The sequence below is a fragment of the Micromys minutus genome (genome assembly GCF_963924665.1).
Source record: "Micromys minutus genome assembly, chromosome: 1".
Classification (NCBI taxonomy): domain Eukaryota; kingdom Metazoa; phylum Chordata; class Mammalia; order Rodentia; family Muridae; genus Micromys; species Micromys minutus.
This window is the reverse complement of record NC_137969.1, coordinates 89,146,513-89,166,440: the sequence shown is the minus strand read 5'-3', so window position 1 is coordinate 89,166,440 and position 19,928 is coordinate 89,146,513. Positions and strand designations below refer to the sequence as shown.

General features: G+C 44.4%; 1 protein-coding gene across 1 annotated transcript in view; it reads right to left on the bottom strand.

Annotated features, from left to right (window-relative positions):
* The window catches only part of HSD11B1 (hydroxysteroid 11-beta dehydrogenase 1), a 42,857-nt gene extending 24,359 nt beyond the window's left edge, over positions 1-18,498 (bottom strand). Inside the window, exon 1 of the mRNA XM_080941477.1 lies at positions 18,349-18,498. The gene's annotated coding sequence lies outside the window, so the exon portion shown is untranslated. The remainder of the gene's footprint in view (positions 1-18,348) is intronic.
* Between the last annotated feature and the right edge of the window lie 1,430 nt (positions 18,499-19,928).

Below are 19,928 nucleotides of genomic sequence, written 5' to 3'. Positions count from 1 at the left end.
TTCTTGTTGTGTTTGGTTAAGATGCCTTCTGTTTGGACACACAGGATCATTTGGACTCAGTCACTGATCAAGTGTCCAAGATCTCTGTAGACATCACTGGAATCCCCCTGTTTAGGTGCACAAATGCATCGTGGCCACTCCTGGATCTCTCTCTCTCTCTCTCTCTCTCTCTCTCTCTCTCTCTCTCTCTCTCTCTCTCTCTCTCTCTCTCTCGCCCTCTCTGTATCTCTGTATCTCTCTGTCTCTGTCTCTCTATCTCTCTTTCTCTCTCTGTGTCTTTCTATGCGTTTCTGTCATTTTTTCTGGTGTGAGACCCACTCTAGTTTCAGTCTTGTGTTTTCTTGTTTGGCATTCAAATTCTCTTGGCTCTGCCAGGCTGCCCAGAAACACCCCCAGCCCTGCATATTTATGTATGATCTATAGGGAAGAGGGCCTCTCACCACTAGGGAAAGGGCATTACAAACAAAGAAAATCATGGCCCTCCCAGAGTATTTATTTGGCTTAACCTACAAATTGCTATCCACTATTGCTGAGAACATCACAAAAGATGTCTTCAAAAAACCAAGAGCAGTTGCTGACCTGGCTGCCCAAAAAACTGCCAAAGACCAGTGGGACCTACTGATATTCTGTGGGCATACTGAGAGTCCACAGTACAACAACAAAGAGAAAGTAGAAGATGAATGAATGAATAAAGAAGAAAGGCCAACTCAACCACAAGTTGACAGAGAACACCAAGTGATCTCTGTGTGGGTTAAGCAGGTTGCCAGAGTGTGCACTGGAACAAACCTGGAAATGACCATACATAGTGATTATCTCCACTCCTGTGGCTGTGATGGTAGCTGGTGGTACACCATGGATTCACCACATCAAGACTAAGAGAGCAGAAGCCAAGGAGGACAGTTACCTGGACTTTGGACCCATTAAAATTAAGGTTTCATTGGTCCCTGGGCTGTTCTACCCCCTGTCCACTCTGCTTCTTCCTGAGTTTTATGTTTTGGTCCAAACTTTGTTGCCCTCAGGCTGGGACCTGGGAACTGATGAAGATAGAAATGTGGAAGGTATTAGCCAGTGTGACTACAGATTAGAAACCCATATAAAAATGTCTGGTTATATTGGAGAAAGGAAAGATATGGGGATGAAAGCTCCCTCCCAAAAAATGCACAATTGGAAAAAAATGTAACCCAAGGGCCATAAAGACTTGGGAAACATGGAAAACCTGAGGAATTAGATTATATGCTACAAGAAGGGACCTTGGGAATAAAGTTAATCATTTCCAGCCAGAAATTATCCAGGGTTGCTGGTTAGCTTATATACCTGGCCCTTGTATTACAAAGGATAGGAATTAACCATACTGTTAGCTTGTTTACTGACAAAGCTCACTGTGACTGAGTGTAGCCTAAATAATGTTAGAAGATTTATGAGAGGCTTAAGCTTGTCTAATATCCCTGTTTTAGTCTTGCCTCTTCCTTTTATGTAGTCTAGGACCCAAGCCCAGGGAATGGCACTGCATCCATCAACCCAATCAAGGTAATCCCTTATAAGCATGCTTAGAGGCTAGCCTAGTCTAAATAATCCAATGAAGGTGTGTCTGGAGCCTTGTCACCTGCAAGATTTCAGATCCTATCCAGTTGCAACACTAAACCATCACATATAGTGACTTCTGAAGTCACCAAATAAAACACAGGACACCCAACTAAATATGGGTTTCAGATAATTAGTGACCAACATTCAAATATTCCTCTTTCCATAGTTGAGATGGAGCAGGCTTGGTGGCTAAAGGCAACTTCTACAAATCCTGACAATTCAAGTTTGAACCACGTGGTAGAAGGAGAGAAGTGAGTCCTTCAGATGGAGGTACTCTGACCTTCACAGACATGCTATGACATGAATTATGCATATGTGTACTTGTTAGAGACTAGTCCTATAAAGATATATAATGAAAATGTACTTAAACAAGGGGACCATGTACCAGACGCAGCAAGTAGTGGAACTTGGTAGCTTCAGCTACATGATGCTGGCTTTAGAGTCAAGGATACAAAAGCAGAAGGGTATGGAATCTCCCTTCATGACTAAGGAAAGCTGTTGAGGCCAGGCATATGTCAGGGATGTCCCTGCACAGAGGCCTAGAGAGGCCATGTGTGAGACTGTGAAAATGGAGCCTGGGTTGCCTTGGAGACTCCAAGATGTTGCAGATCCCAGAGTCTTGCTGAGGAAAGCTGCTAACAGGAAGTGGGACCAGCTCATGAGAAAGAAGTGTGTTGCAGTGAACAAAGCTGAAAGGAATTGGAGATCTGAAGAGTGCTTTGATATCAGATACGGAGATGCAGAGTTTGGAGTTTGTCCAGCTGAGTTTTGGTCTTGTTTTGGTCCAGCATTTACTCATCATGTTCTCCTTCTTCCTTTTGGAACAGAAATGTATTTCCTATGCTACAGTATGTTGGAAGTATATAATCTGCTTTTTATTTTTGATTTTACAGGAGATTAGAGTTAAGAGATTGCCATGAGTCTCAGAAGAGACTTTGAACTTTGGAATTTTAAATGAGGTTGGGACTGAAAGACTATGGGGACTTTTGAAGTTGGTCTAAATGCATTTTGCATTATGATTTGGCTACAAGCCTAAGGGGGCCAGGGAGTGGAATGTGATGATTTGAATGAAAATGGCTACATAGGCTCATAGGCAGTGGCACTATATGGAGGTGTGGTCTTGTTAGAGTAGATGTGGCTTTGTTGGAAGTGTATTACTGGAGGGTAGGCTTTGAGGCTCAAGTCACACCTAGTGGATCACTCTCTCTTCCTGATGCCTAATGATCCAGAGGTAGAGCTCTCAGCTACCTCTCCAGCACCATGTCTACCTGTATGCCACCATGCTTTCTTCCATGATGTTAAGAGACTAAACCTCTGAACTGTAAGCAAACACCAGTTAAATGAACAAAAGCTTATAGCCTTCATAAAAGAGAGAATACTTGTAGTACAGATGGTGATCCTGTGCCAACAGTATGAGACCCTGAGGGACAGGACCTGAAGAATGTAAGTGAGCTATCAGGGACCACTGAGTGTAGCTCCAAGATTGGAGCTAGTACAAGTAAAAGGAGGGAATGAAGGACCCTGGACACTAGGGGCTTTTGCCAGCCTTATACCCACATGCCTCAGGTCAAGATCAGGTTAAGTTCCATTGTTTACTCACAGTTCTCAGGAGAAGCAGGAACATTCTTGAAAAACCACAGAATGTACTGACTAATAAGTCACCTGACCCTCTGGTCCCAGACAGAGTCCAAATGAATGTCATAATTTGCCCATGCTTGATAACCGATAGATTTAAAGATCAATATGCTTAGTCTATAAGTTTAAACTGTAACCTTGTTGATATAAACTGTACCTCTAAAAAGTATAAAAACTGTTTGTTATAGCCATTTGGGGTCACCTTCCAGTCACTCAGCATGAGGGGCTGATGAAAATAAACCTCTTGCATTTGCATTGAACTCTGTTCTTGTGTCTCACTCGGGGGGAGGACCAGGGGGGCTCCCAGTAGTTAAGACTCACTTTGAGTCTTACACTTTTCTTTTTAAGAGTTGCCATGGTCATGGTATAGAAACCCTAACTAAGTCACCATGGGTCAAGTGCTATGAATGAAAAGACCAGGCCTTACAAGAATGTCAAGATGCAGAAGTCAATAATAAATGTATACACTGTGAGAAGTCTACAGTGTCAAGAAGGAAGCAGATCATCCATGTGTAGTGTGGGCATGCAGGAGAATCTTGGAAAGAACTCATTCTTGATCCACACGGATCTGTGATTAAGCAAAGGAGGAAGGGTGAATATGAACACTGAGCTTGCTTCCAGGAACGTATGGGGTAGATGGGAGGCTTGTTTTGGGAACACTTGATGTAAAAGAAGCTGTGGGAGAAAATATAGGGAGGTGTGAAAGAGAATCCTGTGTTTGGGGGAACTGCAAACAGCACCATATGTTGGACCATTAAATTTCACACAGTGGTTTCAAGATGAGAAGCCAGATTGGAAAAGAAGGCAATGGCCACACCTTTGAGAATCCTAAGTAGCCACTGCTAGAGTACATAGTTCTGGCCATTTATTTCCAGTTAGGTAGATTTGAACTCAGTGCCTCTCCATCCCCACACCAGGGGGGGATTCTAGTTCCCTTTCCCTTCGTAGCCCCTCATTGCCTGAGTAGAAAAGCTTAAAAGTTCTCAGCTCTTCAGGATCATCTATCCCTACCTCTCCTCTGGAATTTTACTTTGTCTGCCTGACATTCTCACATGGCTAAAGTCACTGAGGTATGTAGTCCCCTGGAGCTATGTTCAACCTCATGACCAGGATCCTCAGGTTCCACCAAATTCTTCTGCCACACCTTCCTCTGTTGTCTGACTCTTGGTAACCCTTGCTGTCTTTCTCTCCTCCTTTCCCTCCTCTCCCTCCTTTGGCCTGGGTCAGTTTTTCTGCTGTCTCTTTGTCTCTTAGCTTGCTCTGTAGACTTCCCTTTCTGATTCCTTAAAAGTCAGGCTTCTCCTTGAGTCTATGCATCCCCTTTTCTTTTCTCTTTCGTTCCCGTCATGCTTCACTCACTGTCATTTTCCTCATGTGTGCTTTCTCATCTCTCCAGAACATGGCCCCCATCACAGCTTCTCCATTAGACTGCTTCATGAAGACCTCTAATCCAACATGCGGAAACTGACCTTTTAAATTTTATCCTGGTATTTATGTGTTTGTTTATTTATTTAGCATGTGTGCGTGCGTGTGCCGTAGCGCACATGTGAAGGTCAGAGGACAACTTACGGGAGTCAGTTTTCTAAAACGGGTCTTGCTGATTGAGCTCAGGTCATCAAGCATGGCAGCAAATAACTTGCTGAGTGTCTCGATGGCCCAAACTACTTCTAACAGTTCTTCTGCTGAAGTGCTTACTAGAAAACGACCTTGATTTATGTGTATGATTGGATGACTTTCAATAATGTGTGAGTGAGGAAACTATCATTGCAACCCACGTTTAGAGCATCTTTATTGTCCGACAGACCCTTTCCTGCCACCCGCCATCAATTGACAGCTCCCAGGCTGGCTCTGATGGTCACTGCCCCTCTTTCCACCTTTAAGAGGTGGCCTTTTCTGGGCCTTGCCCGGCAGCAGGGTCACCTGACAGGTCCCTGCCATGCTTGAATTCTTTCACCCTGTGTGGTATTCTGAGGTTGCAGGGCTCTGAACCTTGTTTCTTTCCACTATGGTGACACCTGCTTTTGCTCTTGCCCAAGAGAGAGAGAGAGAGAGAGAGAGAGAGAGAGAGAGAGAGAGAGAGAGAGAGAGAGAGAGAAAGCACAAGTGGCTGGAGCTATCCAAGTTCTGTGCCAGAAACAAGCCAAGAGGGAATTGATATTGAGCACATGTGGCCATTTTTTTTGTCTGCACCTGGGAGTGATATTGTTGACCAACTTACGTTTTATGTTTTAAGGTCAGTGCCTGTTCACCATGACCTTGTAGTTATCTTTGCCCCAGGGACATCTATTGTGACGGATGGCTCCTCTGTCATACAGCTAATAATCTGGATTTCCTTTTCTGGATCTTCCTCTTCATAGCCCCATGTTCCTTCTTGGCCACTCTGGTTCCTAAGTATCTCTAGAGCCATCTCCCAACCCTGCTTCACAGTGATGGTTCTAGCTCAGGCTACTGAGCTCTCTGCTTAAGTAACCCATGCTGCCCGCTGACATGGCATCATTTCCAAGTTCAACCATTTCTCTTCTTTGAAAGATGACTGCGAAATACTTGGTGGGTGCTCACGAATACGTGAAGACATAACATATGAAGTCTAAGAATACATTGTCAACTTTCCACAGGGGGACCATTGGCTCCCTCATGTCCCTCCCACCTCACGCCATGACCAATCAGTGTGTTTCTCATGTGGGAGGATCCAGTGGTTCCTTGTGATTTTAAAGATGAAGTCGAGAAGACCCATATCCTCTCCACAGGAGCCTTTTCTCTGCTTGAACCGATCTTGTCCTTCAGACACTGCCCTTCCAAGTCCTATGGGGAGGCCTGCCTCACCTTCCCTGGGACCAGACAAGGTGTACCCAGAACTGGCCACACCTCTTCCCAGCCAAACCTCCTCTTTTTTTTTTTTTTTTTTAAAGTGAAGTCAGTCTTTATCTTCAAGGAGTTCACAATGTAGTAGGGAAGACAATCATATAAACAGAAAATAACAACACACTGTATATTAGTTAGCATTCTCTAAAAGAATAAAACCTAAGCCAGGCAGTAGTGGCACATAACTTCAATCCTAGCACTCAAGAGGCAGAGGCAGTCTCAAAACACAAAACAAAAGTATAGAACCTATACAATGAATATATATATATATTGTGTATTTAATATATATTTTTATTATTCACCCATAGTGTGTGTGTGTGTGTGTGTGTGTGTGTGTGTGTGATAAGAGAATGTATTCAATCCAACCATGGCTGGCTGGCCGACTATCTAACACTAGAGAGGCTGAGAATCTGGAAATAGCATGAGGCTGAATGTCTCAGCAGTCCCAATCTGAAGCTAAAGAACTAACAGATTTCTGGAGAGCTGCTGATCTTCAGTCTACATTGGAACTCTGAAGAGGAGGTTCTAATACCAGTGGAGGAGTACCTTAGCAGCAGCCAAACCTCCTTTCATTCCTAGCTTTCCTTCATATTGATAGCTGAGTTTCTGGGAGGGCCAACAATGGTCAATGCCCAGCCCATCGTGCCCAGCACTGTATCTCCAGTGTTAATACCTTGCTGAGGCTTCTCAGGCGCTCAGTGAGCATCTACGGTGTAGTAAAATGGGACATGGCTCAGATGCAGGTATCTGGTAGATACTTTGAGTTTAGCAAAGGTCCAGGCTACAAATACGGATTTGGAAAAAATTAGACCAGTTGAGATTTAAATGTATAGGCATACTTAAGACTAAGCAGGAAGAGAGCAAAGGCTGAAGGGTTTATTACATGAACACTTAAAGTCATGGAGGAAAGCCAGTGAAGGAATAAAGGGGAGAGTCAGTAGCAGGAGGACTTGGAACACAGAAACCAAAGGTGACAGACAGATCTTGAGTAGTCACAGAGCTCAGGCAGAGCAGGACAGGACAAGGACACAGATTGTCACTGAGCATCTGTGAGGAGAATTCTGAAGGCACTGAAGTAGTAACCCCGAGGAAGAGTGAAGGGGTGTGAGCCAATATGATGTATGAGTTTGTGTGTGAGCCTTGTATATATGTATATGATTATATGCATGTTTGTGTACTGTTTACATAGGAATGTGTGTTTTGTGTATATGTGCATGAACATGTGTTTGTGTGTGTGTGTTGTATGTGTGTGGCTTTGTGTGTTAGCTATATATGAGCATGTTTGTGTTGTGTATATGTGTGTATTATGTACATGTATGAGCATGTGTTTATGTGCTATGTATGTATGTGTATGAGCATGTGATTGGGCATGTGTTGTGTATGTATATTTGTGTGTATGTGTATGAGGAGCATGTGTTTGTGTGTGAGCATCTGTTTCTGTGTATCTGTATGAGCATGTGTTTGGGTGTTGAGTATGTATGTGTATGTATGTATAAGTGTATATGCTGTGTGAACATGTGTTTGTGTGTGTGTGTTGTTTATATATTTGTAGTGTGTGTGTCCTTTTAGAACCTTCAGAAGCAAGAGGCAGCAACAGCTAAGCTTTCATTCCAATGTTTCTGAGCCACATGCTGCTTTGCTGAGCATCTCCTAAGCTGAGAGGATGATCCTGTGGGGGAATGTGATTTACAGAGTCTGACTCCAGCCAACATGGCACATGCGCCGGCAGAGAAACCCACTTCTAAGTGTCAAGGAAAACAAGTGAGTGTAGATTTTGGACCCTCTGCTTCTGCTTCCAAGCCCAGGGAGCTTCTTGGCATAACTCATTTGCTTCCTTCTATTTGTGGAAAGTAGATGAATGCAGCTTCCCCAGATGCTCATAAATCTTGGGAGAGGGTGAAGAAAAGGGGGTGGGAGGGAAATTCCTTCCATGTGTCCTCCCCAGCCCTGACCACCATCTTTCAGTCTCATCTCTGTTGTGTCCCTTACCTTCCTGATCTTAATGTGCTATATCTGAAGAGAACGTCTTTCCCGTGCTTAATTTTCCATTTTATGTCTGACAGAATAGTTCATGGAGTTTGAGGGCTTGGCTGCAGCCCTGAGAAGTAAGCTAGCGGGGAGGGAAATGGCTGCAGTCTCTGGGCTCTAGAATGCTGAAGAATTTTAGGATTTTTTTGCCAGGGTTGGCATATGAAGAAATGGGTTTCACTGGGTGTATTGGCTGGTTTTGTGGGTCAACTTGACACAAGCTGGAGTTATCACAGAGAAAGGAGCCTCCCTTGAGGAAATGCCTCCATGAGATCCAGCTGTAAGGCATTTTCTCAATTAGTGATCAAGGCGGGAGGGCCTATTGTGGGTGGTGCAGTCCTTTGGCTGGTAGTCTTAGGTTGTATAAGAAAGCAGGCTGAGCAAGCCAGGGAAAGCAAGCCAGTAAGTGACATCCCTCCATGGCCTCTGCATCAGCTCCTGCTTCCTGAACTGCTTGAGTTTCAGTCCTGACTTCCTTAGGTGATGAACAGCAATGTGGAAGTGTAAGCTGAATAAACCCTTTCCTCCCAAGCTTGCTTCTTGGTCATGATATTTTGTGCAGGAACAGAAACCCTGACTAAGACACTGGGTCATTTTTATGCATGTCATAATACTTTATTCTTATCTGCTTCCCTCCTCTGCCCCTCCCCCAAATGCTGCCTTCTGCTTTCATGCATATATTCCATTACCTTCTTCACTCATCTCTCCTTCCCTTTAGCCCTTCCTGACTCTTCTCATAGTCCCCTTTCTATTTACATGTCTCTCACACATGCGCACTCACACATGTAAACATACTCACACACATCCAAATACACTACACACACATTCACACACATATACATGTTCATATACATACAGAAGTGTGCACACACACACGTACACTCTCCTGTGCACATGTACACATATACACACATACATATGGACATACACTATACCTGTTCATACACATGCACATATTCATACATGCACACACACACAAACACAAACACCTCTTTTCCCTTCCCTCCCTCTCTTTTTTACTCTCTATTCCACATATAAGATTTTTATAACCTGTTGTCCCTTTTACGATTTATTTTGTATAGCACAATGCTCTTCTGTAGCCTGGTCTTTGCTACTTTGTGGGTTCTTCTTTTTTCCCACCTTTTATTCCCCCAGTTTCACCCCCTAACACTAGATAGAAGAGAAAGAAATATAGGAGAGAGAAAGATAGAGATCTCTGAATCCAATTTCTATCTTTTTATTAGGAGCATACCTACTAACAAACTGCAAGACCACCAACCCCACCTCTAAGCATTTGCACACCTCCTGAAAAGTTTTCAGAATTCTAAATGTCACACAATCTCATGAGTTACCTGCACCTGGTAAAACGAGGTAAATCAGGTCAGCTGCTGTGGACACTCGGAAGCCGCCCCACACCCGGGATTAAAATGAAAACGCACTGCTATAATATTTCTGTGTTTTTAAAGGGACCCCAAATGCCAGAATCGTCACTATACTTTTCCATGCATTTCCCTGAATGTCATAATTTAATTTCCCTTATGGATGAGAAAAATTCCTTCATGTCTTCATCCATTCATCATGGACCTAGGCTGGCTTGGGATATTGTGAATGGCCGTGACTATGAATAAGTGACAGTCTCCATGGTATGCTGACTTAGAGTCCTTGGGTAAACTCTCAGGAGTGGGATGGCTGGAGAAGTCCTGTCCTGTGACGTTTTGAGGAATTCCCACAGTGACTACCCTAGTTTACACTCCACCTTCTTCACAGCATTTATTGTCAGCTTTTTTTTTTTTTTTTGTGGTAGCCATTTTGATCAGAGTGAGATGAAATCTTAATGCAGTTTTTAATTTGTATTTCCCTCATGGGCAAGAATGTTAAAGACTTTTATATTTTTTAAAGATTTATTTATTTTATGTATGAGTACACTGTTGCTCTCTTCAGACACACCAGAAGAGGGCATTGGATCTCATTACAGATGGTTCTGAGCCACCATGTGGTTGCTGGGAATTGAACTCAGGACCTCTGGAAGAGCAGTCGGTGCTTTGAACCACTGAGCCATCTCCTCAGCCTGAAGACTTTTAATAGTATTACATTTTTTTGGTGTTTAAAATTTGTAGTTCTTTATACAGCCTAGATATTAACTCCTTGCCCAGTGTGCAGTTGGCAAAGATTCTCTCCCATTATGTCTGCCTTCTCTTCGTTCTCCTGATTATTCTCTATTTAAAAGCTATGTGGAAGCTTTTAAATTTCACACAATGTCGCACGTCGATCTTGGAATTATTTCTTGAGCAATTAGAGTTATTTTTAGAAAGTGCACATATCTTGCCTGTGCACACATCACCGAGTGCTTTGTTTATGACTTTTCTTGAACATTTTTGGAGTTTTGGGTCTTAAATTAAAGCCTTTAATCCATTATTAAGTCTTGTGCAGAATAAGGGAGAAATCTATTTAACTTTGTTCTCCGTGTGTGCTCTCCAGCTTCTCCCCTGCCTGGTTGTTGAAGAGCCTGACTTCCCTGTGTATGCTTTTGGTGCCTTCGGCTGAGTTGGTGCGTGTGTCTTCAGTGCGGGTCCACTGATCTGTCTCTGCGTTTGTGTTGGGTTGTCCTTGTGGCTCTGGTGTGATTTGAGACTGGGTGTTGCTGTCTCTAGAGCTGCTCTTTCTGCCTCGGTTTGCTTTGGCTCTCTTTTGAGTCTTTTGTGGTGCCGAACGAGTTTGAGTTTTAGGATTTTTTTCCTATTTCTGCTAAGGATGTCATCAGGATTTTGATGGGATCACATCGAATCTATAGATTCCTTTTGGTAAGAGCCATTTCACAATATTGATCCTGCCAGGTCATTTCTAGGATCTTCAAGTCCCCGTTCAGTGTTTGAAAGTCCTCAGCTATTTGGATAGGGTTGTTCTTAGGTGTTTTATGTTTTGGAACTATCGTGAATAGTATTTTCTTTTTCCTGATTTTTTTTCTTAGCAAATTTATTAGTAGTATATTGAAAATGATTTGGTTTTTTTTTGTAGGTTAGTTTTGAATCCAAAGATTTTAACAGACTTCTGGCAGGAGAGGGCGCCCAAGGGTTGGAAGAAAAAAGACTGCAGCCATTTAAAGGCAGAAAAACATGGAGACTCAATTTCTGGCAATGTTTCTTTAATCCAGAGGGACCTATGGGTTAAGTCAGGACAAAAGAGGACAAAGAAGATGGGAGGAGAAAGATTCATAAACACTGACACATGTCTAGAAAGAGCCACATACAGGGAGTAGGTGTCCCTGACTCCGCTTACACACACACTATACATACACAGCATACACACTACATACACCACACACACATACTACACACATACCACACACACTCACATACTACATACACACACCCCTACACCACACACACATACACACTCACACATTCATACTCACATACACACACACATACTACAGACACACCACACAAAACACACACTCACACACTACACACATACATACCTCTACATCACACATACACATACACACACTCACATTTACTCACATACACTCACAATTACACACATTCTACATACATCACACAGTACACACACACTTACACACATACCACACACACATGCACTGACAACATACTACACACACTACACACAATCACATACTCCTACACCACATACACACATACACACTACACACATACACTACACAGATATACATACACTACACACACACTATACATACCACACATGCTACACACATACATGCACACACACACTCTACACATATTACACACACACAATACATACACATCCCTACACCACACACTCCATACACTCACACATACTACACATACACGCACTCCTATATCACACAAATACACTGCACATACATATACACACTTCACAACACTACATATATACACACACCCCTATACCATGCACACATACACACTACACACACACACACACTACCAGCACATCCCTCCACCCACCCACCATACCACACCAGAAAGAGGAGGACAGTTCTCAGACCCCAGCAGGCCTGATAAACAATATTACTCAGGGGCAGGACTCAGGATATGCATTCCCCCCCAAGGTTGCTGACAAAGAGGTTCCTGTTTGGCCCAGTAGGCTCTTGGACCTTCTGCAAAGCTCATTTGTGTACACCTCTTTGCAAAATCCAGCTTTAGCAAGATCCTACTAATTCAGGTCGGCAAGAACCCTCCCTGCCTCAGCTCCCACTCAGTTATCTGTTTAACCTCGATGTCTGATCAGTCTCCTTATCTTCCCCCATCCCAGCTGATGGCAGTCACCTTGGCCAGCCTTCAGTGAGATCCCTGCCAGGTCAGTCCCATCAGAACCATCTCCTTCCCTCACCCTGATGTTTCCTCTTAGTGATTTTCCATCTACCAATTGCCTCCGCAGTTGGGCTGCACATCCTCACTTGTCTGATCTGTATTTGGAAATAGGCCCAGTTTTGTGCCGAGTTCCCTGTGGCAACAGGCCTGTGGGGGGGTCTGACTCCTTTAATCAGGTTCTAGTTCTAGCTCTAGCTTCCTGTGATCCTATCCAAAGAGGTTTGAGGAATCTGTTCAACAACGTGAATTCTGCATTAGCTAATTAGACTGCTAGTTGGAGGCTTAATTTAGTGACTCCAGGCACCAATGTGCGGCTGATAGAACACAACTGAGCCTCTTTTAAATCTCATTCTCGATGCTGGCAAGATGGTCTAGTTGGTAAAGTACCTACTGTGTAAGCATGGGGAATAGAGTTCAGTCCCCAGCACCCACATAGAAAGCTGGGTGTGATGTGTGCCTGCAATTCAAGTTCTAGAGAGGGAGGCACAGGCAGATCCCTGGGGCTTGCTAGCCACCCGGCCTCACCTAGCCATCAAGCCCCAGCTCTCGGTGACAGACCTTGTCTCAAACAATAAGATGAATAGCTCCCGAGGAACCACACAGTTTGATCTCTGACTTCTACTGAAATGTACAAACAGAATGGTCCATACCCACATTAACACACATGGACACACACATGCATGCACACACACACACATACACATGCATGCACGTGCACACACATACACACGTGCATGCATACATACATGTGCATACACCCGCATTCACACACATGCACACATTAGTATAATACACTAAATAAGTTTGTATACCTATCAATATAGTGAATTGGATGTTTAAAAGGTCTCATGATTTCTGAAGGATCTCAAAGTCTCTGGGCCATATAGTCCTACTCATGGACAATAAATAGTTTTTAAAACCTATCACACCCCCTGTCCCAGGAGGGTTCTACTATATATTGTTAAACAATATTCTTTTAAGGATTTTTAAAAATTTTTCTAATTTAGAGGTCATCTACTGATTTCCCATAAAGAACATGTTTTTTTTTTTTTTAAGATTTTTTATTTTATTTTATATGAGTGCACTGTAGCTGTCTTCAGACACACCAGAAGAGAGAATCAGATTCCATTACAGATGGTTGTGAGCCACCATGTGGTTGCTGGGAATTGAACTCAGGACCTTTGGAAGAGCAGTCAGTGCTCTTAACCACTGAGCCATCGCTCCAGCCCCTGGATTTTTTTTTTTAAACAACATTTCATTTTGTGTCTTCCAGGTCCCAATACTGTAGCTTCACAGCCTCCATGGGATTATCAGTCAGTGTCCACGTAGTTAGGGCGAGCCGAGGTGATACCAGGGCTGTGGTTCCCTTTCTTCTCTTGTGTCCTTTGCCTCTCCTTGGAAGTTAATAAACATCTTTATTTTTATTTCTCTGCCTTCTGAGTTGCTTGTGTTCTCCTGGACTTCTGATAAACACGAACGAAGCAAACGGGTCACACGCGTGGGTGTTAAGTCTGCTTGCTTCTTGTACATCTTGGACAAAACTTTACCGACTGGTAGCGTGGGACGCTCCCTTTGCAGTTACCTGGGGGATCCCCGTTTTGTTTTTCATCTTTCTTGGTGTACCTCCCCAGGAACACCAAGGGCTTTTTAATGTAAAAAGGACTCATTGTGGGGGAGTAGTAGTTTACCTTTTAACGTTGCTGTGTGGCCTCTCCCATCAGCCCACCGCTGGCCCTGACTCCCCCTTTACTGTATTTAGCTGAGCAAGGAATTCTGGGTTAGATGTTATTTTTCTCCCAGCTGCAGGATACTGCTGTGCTGCTCCAGTTTCCAGCTTGTGCTGTCAACACTGAGCAGTCAAAATGCTTTTTGGATCCCGGTTGTTGGTTCATGGGCTGTTTCTCTCTCAAGAGCTTCCCAGTCCCATTCATTTAGGGGGTCAGACATTTCCAGTATTGTGTTTGGAGGGGATTTGGATTCTGTTTTGTAGGGTGCACTGAGTACACTCCTGGCTGTTCAAGTGGAATCTCAAGTCCTTCGCCCTGGGAAACTCTGGAGAAAGTATTTCTTGGCTAGTGGGTTTGCTTCTCCCCTCTTACTAGAAAATTTCAGAGATTCCAGGCTGATCTTTGATATTCATCTCCCCACCCCTTTTCATCTCTTTCTGGGAGAATTCCATAATTTTATTTTCATGTGCTTCACCATAATTGTGTGTCATGTGGGTGGGCATACACACATGTAGGTGTACATACATACATGTGGGTGGGTGTGCATACATGTAGATGGGTTACACACATGTGGGTGGGCATATATACTTGTGGATGGGTGTACATATATGAGGGGGCATACATGACTCCAGGTGGCTTCCTCTGTTGCCCTCCACTTAGTGTTTGTGACAGGTTCTTTTAATGAACTAGGAGCTTTCTGATTCAACCAGGCTGGCTGGTCAGAGGGCTCTTGAGACCTGCCTCTTCCAGCCTTTCAGCATTGAGAGCTGAGTATGTGCCACAGTGCCTAGCTCGTGATGTCATGCTGGGAATTGACCTCAGTTTGTGTGTGTGTGTGTGTGTGTGTGTGTGTGTGTGTTTGTACAGAGGTGCGCTACTGAGCCGCCCCCCCCCCACTCAGTCTCATCAAGGTAAATTTTTCCAGCTGTACTTTTTTTCTTTTCTTTCTTTCTTTCTTTCTTTCTTTTTTTTTTTTTTTGTTCTGTGTACTTTTAAAATACGTCCCTGCAGTCCTCATCTGTAGATGTTCTGTCTTCCCTAATGTCAGAGAACATTGATGTTTCTGGGGCTGATCTCCGTGTGGTTTGCCACCCTACCTTGGCAATCGTCACCGTCACTGTTGAGTGGGTTGCTGGCCAAGTTTGCCCACTCGCTGCTACTGCGCTGTGGGATAGTAAGGGTGCCTGGCAGTTCCACAGGGAGACCCCCATGTGCCAAGGTCTCTTGTATCTTCCTCTTTCACTGGGTTCTTCCTGCAGGCATGACCTTTATTCATTGCTACTGTGGGATAGGGTAAGTCTGTAGAGGCACACAGGCCAGACTGTGCTCAGTCTAGGAGCAGAGCCAGGAAAGGGGGCTGGCAACCTCGTCTTTCATGTAGGTTTTGTCTAATCCTGCTGTTTCTAGCCCTCCCGGGGTAGGGGTAACATGTTCCCACTTCTCTTCCGAGGCTCTGTAGGGCATCCAAGGCTCAGACCATCTTTAGGAAGGGGGGTGGCATTTCTTAATTGCTGCTGTCTCTGTCCCCACTTCTCTCTTTGCCCTTGTGGTGTACAGCAGGAGCATTCTTCCCCTGTGACCAGAGCATTTTGTAAGGAGGTAGGAATCTTTATTCACGGCTCTGTGATTAATCCTGAGTGGTCTCTTCTGAGTGTTCTATCGGGCTCAGGGGGAGGGCAAGTGTGTAGAGCAGCCCATAAATCAAGACTTTGTGACAAAAGAGGAGAGGCTGTGTTTCACGTTCAGGCTACCTGGGACTTGCTATGTAGCCAAGAATGACTTTGAACATCTGATTCTTCTGCCTCTACTTCCCAAGTGCTGGAATAACAGATGCACACCACTGTGCCCCCTCTATGCTGTGATGGGGATCAAACCTGGAGCTTTATGCCTTCCAGGCTTAATTCCTTTTCTTTTCTTTTTTTTTTTTTGGTATTGAAACATTCTTGAGTGCTGAGATCTTTCTGAAACTGTGGTGGTGGGAACATAAAGACTCTAATACATGGTGTCTACCCCAAAGTACATTATAGTCAAGTGCCATGGAAGTGTGTGAGTGGCCCAAGCTCACTGGGATAGCAGCCTGTAACAGTCCTCACAGTGGACAGTAGCTCAGGCCAGCCCAGGGTGGCAGGAGGAACTTGTGGAAGGAAGGTGTCCCCAGAGCTAAGGTTCGAAGGGTAAATGTGAGTTCTGGATGTGAAACTGGAGGAAAGGCATCCCAAGAAGAGTGACCTGTGGGTGCAGAACAGGAGTCTAGAGAAATGAAGGCAGTCAGAGCAAGAGAGAGATGTGGAAAAGCCACTGTCCAGGTTAGGACAGCGTGTGAGCCAGGGTCTACCAACACTTGATCCAGAAATAATAGCATCTTGTTCTCTCTGCAAAGCTGAGCCAACTCAAAATATTATGAAATGAGCCACTCAAAGATTGCAGAGAGAGGAGACATGCGGAATGCTGGTTCAGTGACAAGAATGGGACCATTCTCGATCCCACATGACAAGCCACTTCCTGTCCGATTCCATCCTCTAGTGTCCAAACGGTTATGAAACAGGCCCTGGAAAAGTTCACATTAGTGAAATACTGTTCTCCTGTTCCTGCCAAGGATTGTTTACATGTTGTAGCTGAGTCTCTGATCCCACCAGCAGATGCACTGCTCATGAGCTCTGGGGACACCCAGTATCTTCCTGTAAAGTCTGGGTGATTTTCATCCTCTATAAGAAAAGTTGAGGTCCAGTCGTCCCGATGCTACAAGCACAGACGTGGCTTTCAGCAAGGCACTGCCATGTCTTGGCTCCCAGTGCCTCACTTGGCAAATGGGACGAATTAAATTAGATTACCTTTAAGGTTTGTTCCCAAACAGAAATTGGATGCAGGCCGCTTTAGCTGTACCCAAATGAGTGTTCAAGAAGATTTCTTTTTTTTTTTCATTTTGTTTTTACATCATGCTAAAGAGAGACAATTCCTGACAAGCAAGCAGAAGAAAGATGGCTTCATCTTTCCTTACCTCTCCCACCATGTTTATAGCTTTTGAATCACAAATCCCAGAGAGAAATATGTCACTGAAGACATACACATATCACCTTCCCACATACACGTGCTACGCACCAAAATACAATGCACCGACCCCTACCACCACATACCCTAACATGCAACACATACATCACATTTGATCCACATCACATACAACACAATAAGCATACACAGCACACACACACACACACACACACACAAGTTATAACGTGTATCAGATTCTGTTACATTCTTGCTGAGAGAAAAGCCCCTTTTAAAAGCCAACTGCTCTGAAAACAGTGTTGCCCTGTCTGGATGTTTTCTGAAGCACTTAGCTATTTTGAACTCTCACCCCCAAGTTGGTAGGGCAGTAGCTGAAGCCCTTTGCACTGGCTGCCAAGCAATGGCCAGTGAGTCTGGGCAACCGTGAGTCAGGAATAGTGTTGCCTTTTCCCGTTAGGGTTTCTCCAAGTCCCTGATAAGAAAGAAGTGCCTTGGGATGCTCTCTGAGCAGGCAGGCTGCTTGAAGCCTCGGATCAGTGTCCCAAGCAGAGGATGAGCTGGGATTTTGGGGAAAAGGGTAACACAGAGAGATATCATTGGGAGGCTCCAGCCTCCCGTGGCCATGGGACCCACATTCACGCAGCTCTGATCTCAGACTACTGACACAGAAGCCCAGTTCGTTGGCTGCAGTGGGATGCCCGCAGCCCTTTCAACAAGTCTCCAGAGAAGATAGGGTATAGTGCTCATGTCTGTGGTCAGTTCAGAGTGCTCAAGCCCTGCGAAATTCATGCAACTCCAGAAGAACTTGAGAATTCCATGACTCCCCTCGGTCTTAGCAACTTTTTATTCCAACTAACAGTCTACAGCCAGATGGTTGGCTACTCTTGGTGCCAGCTTCAGACCCTTGTCTCAGCTGCTTTTATGGAATCCCTCCCACAGCCCGGAACCCCTCAGCATTTTTTATAGCTTTTATAGCTTTCTTTCTTTCTTTCTTTCTTTCTTTTTTTTTTTTTTGACCAGCAATTGAAATTGACATAGAAGCTGGTTTCTTTTCAGACCTGCTATCCTGTGTCAATAGACCCCACTATCTCAATGAAGGTGTGTGTGTGTCCCTACTATGTATAGCCCTGAGTGGGATAGTGTCACACACAACATACAATTTCATAAAGTCTTACCTTGAGGCTTCAGATAAGTGCGGCTCCTTTTTATTGGCTGCCTATTTCTGGCTGCTTCTCTCTTCTCTCCTCCTCCTTTCTATCCTTCTGCCTCATCTCTCTTCCTCTGATTTCCCCCTCTTTGGGGAGGGGCAGGATTTCCTGCTCACAAGTTGGTTGGTTTCTGGGAGGAGCCAAAAGACCTGATTCAAGACTGAAACCAGCTGGCCTGCCACCTGATACAATGTATGTGAAACCCAGGGCTAGGAAGACAGCCTTTTCTGAGGACCTAGCCTGCAGCCAGGAGACGCCTGCAAGAGGAGCCAATCCAGTCATAAGCACTGGGCTCCCCAAAGGACAGGAGGACCCTAGGCAGCCTGGCGTGGAGATGTTGGAAGTGGTCCTGGTTGCCCTGGAAACTTTCCCATTACTATTGTTAGCTCTAAACTCAGTGGAAGCAGACCAAGCAGAGCCATGTTCCCCCCAAGCAGGTGCTCACTTCGGTCTTGGCTTTGCCTCAGAGGAAGTTACTGAAACAAGAACCACATTTGGACAGATTTTCCTTCCCCACAAGGAGAGACTCTAGTGAGCCAAAGCTTTCTGTAGGCCTGTGTGCCTACCCACACTGTAGGTGAGTTTCAAATCATCAAGATGACCGCAGCAGCAAGAAAGTAAAATAGAAGAAAAGAGAGACCTGGAGCAGCGGGGCCTCCATTAGTGGAGACAAATAACCCAACTCCGGTTCATCCGGGTCTGGAGTAGTGGATAAAAGATAGTATACACATGCACGTGTGTGCACAGATGTGCTCACAACACATAGGCTCACACATGTACACACACATATACATGTGTACACACAGACAGACACACGCACACACATGCACACACAAACACATAATGCAAACACAGACACATACACGTACACGCACATACTTGCACACATACATGTTCACTTTTTTTCCTATTTATTCACATGTTCAGCAGACATTGAAAGGGTATCTTCTCCATTCCAGCACTAAGCCATGTTAGGATCAGCTTTTCTTTGGAGGCTGAATTGACACAGTCACACACTGAGCAGGGAGTTAATCAGCATGGTAGCACACACTGGATGCTGGGTGTGGGGCCCTGACTTCCCTGAGAAAATGGGAACTTTGCCCTACCTTCCTTTCAGAAACCACTGACTTTCTACAAAGAACTCCGAATTCTACTGAGTTTTCCCTTATTGTCTAAAGTACTCTGAAAACTTCTAACTAGATATTAGATATTTTCCATCTGAGTATCTTTTATTAACTTCTCTTATTAATGTTTGAGCCAATTAGGAGAACATGGGTTATGGGGCAGACCAGCCCTCCTTTACTTAAGTTGTTGGTTCTACTCCAGTATATTTTGGAAAGTTTCATAAAGCCTATTTTTGTTTTCATTTAATTGTTCCTAATTTCCTTAGGGCTGATCTCTGGTTTAATAATCGTGGTTGCTCATTTCCGGGGAAGTCTCTGAAGAAATGGGTGACTTGCCTGGAAGGTCAGGTAAAGCCCCATGAAAGACAGAAACGGGAGAGGAGGGTGGGCTTCTGTGATAAAACACCTCTGTTGTGGATAGCC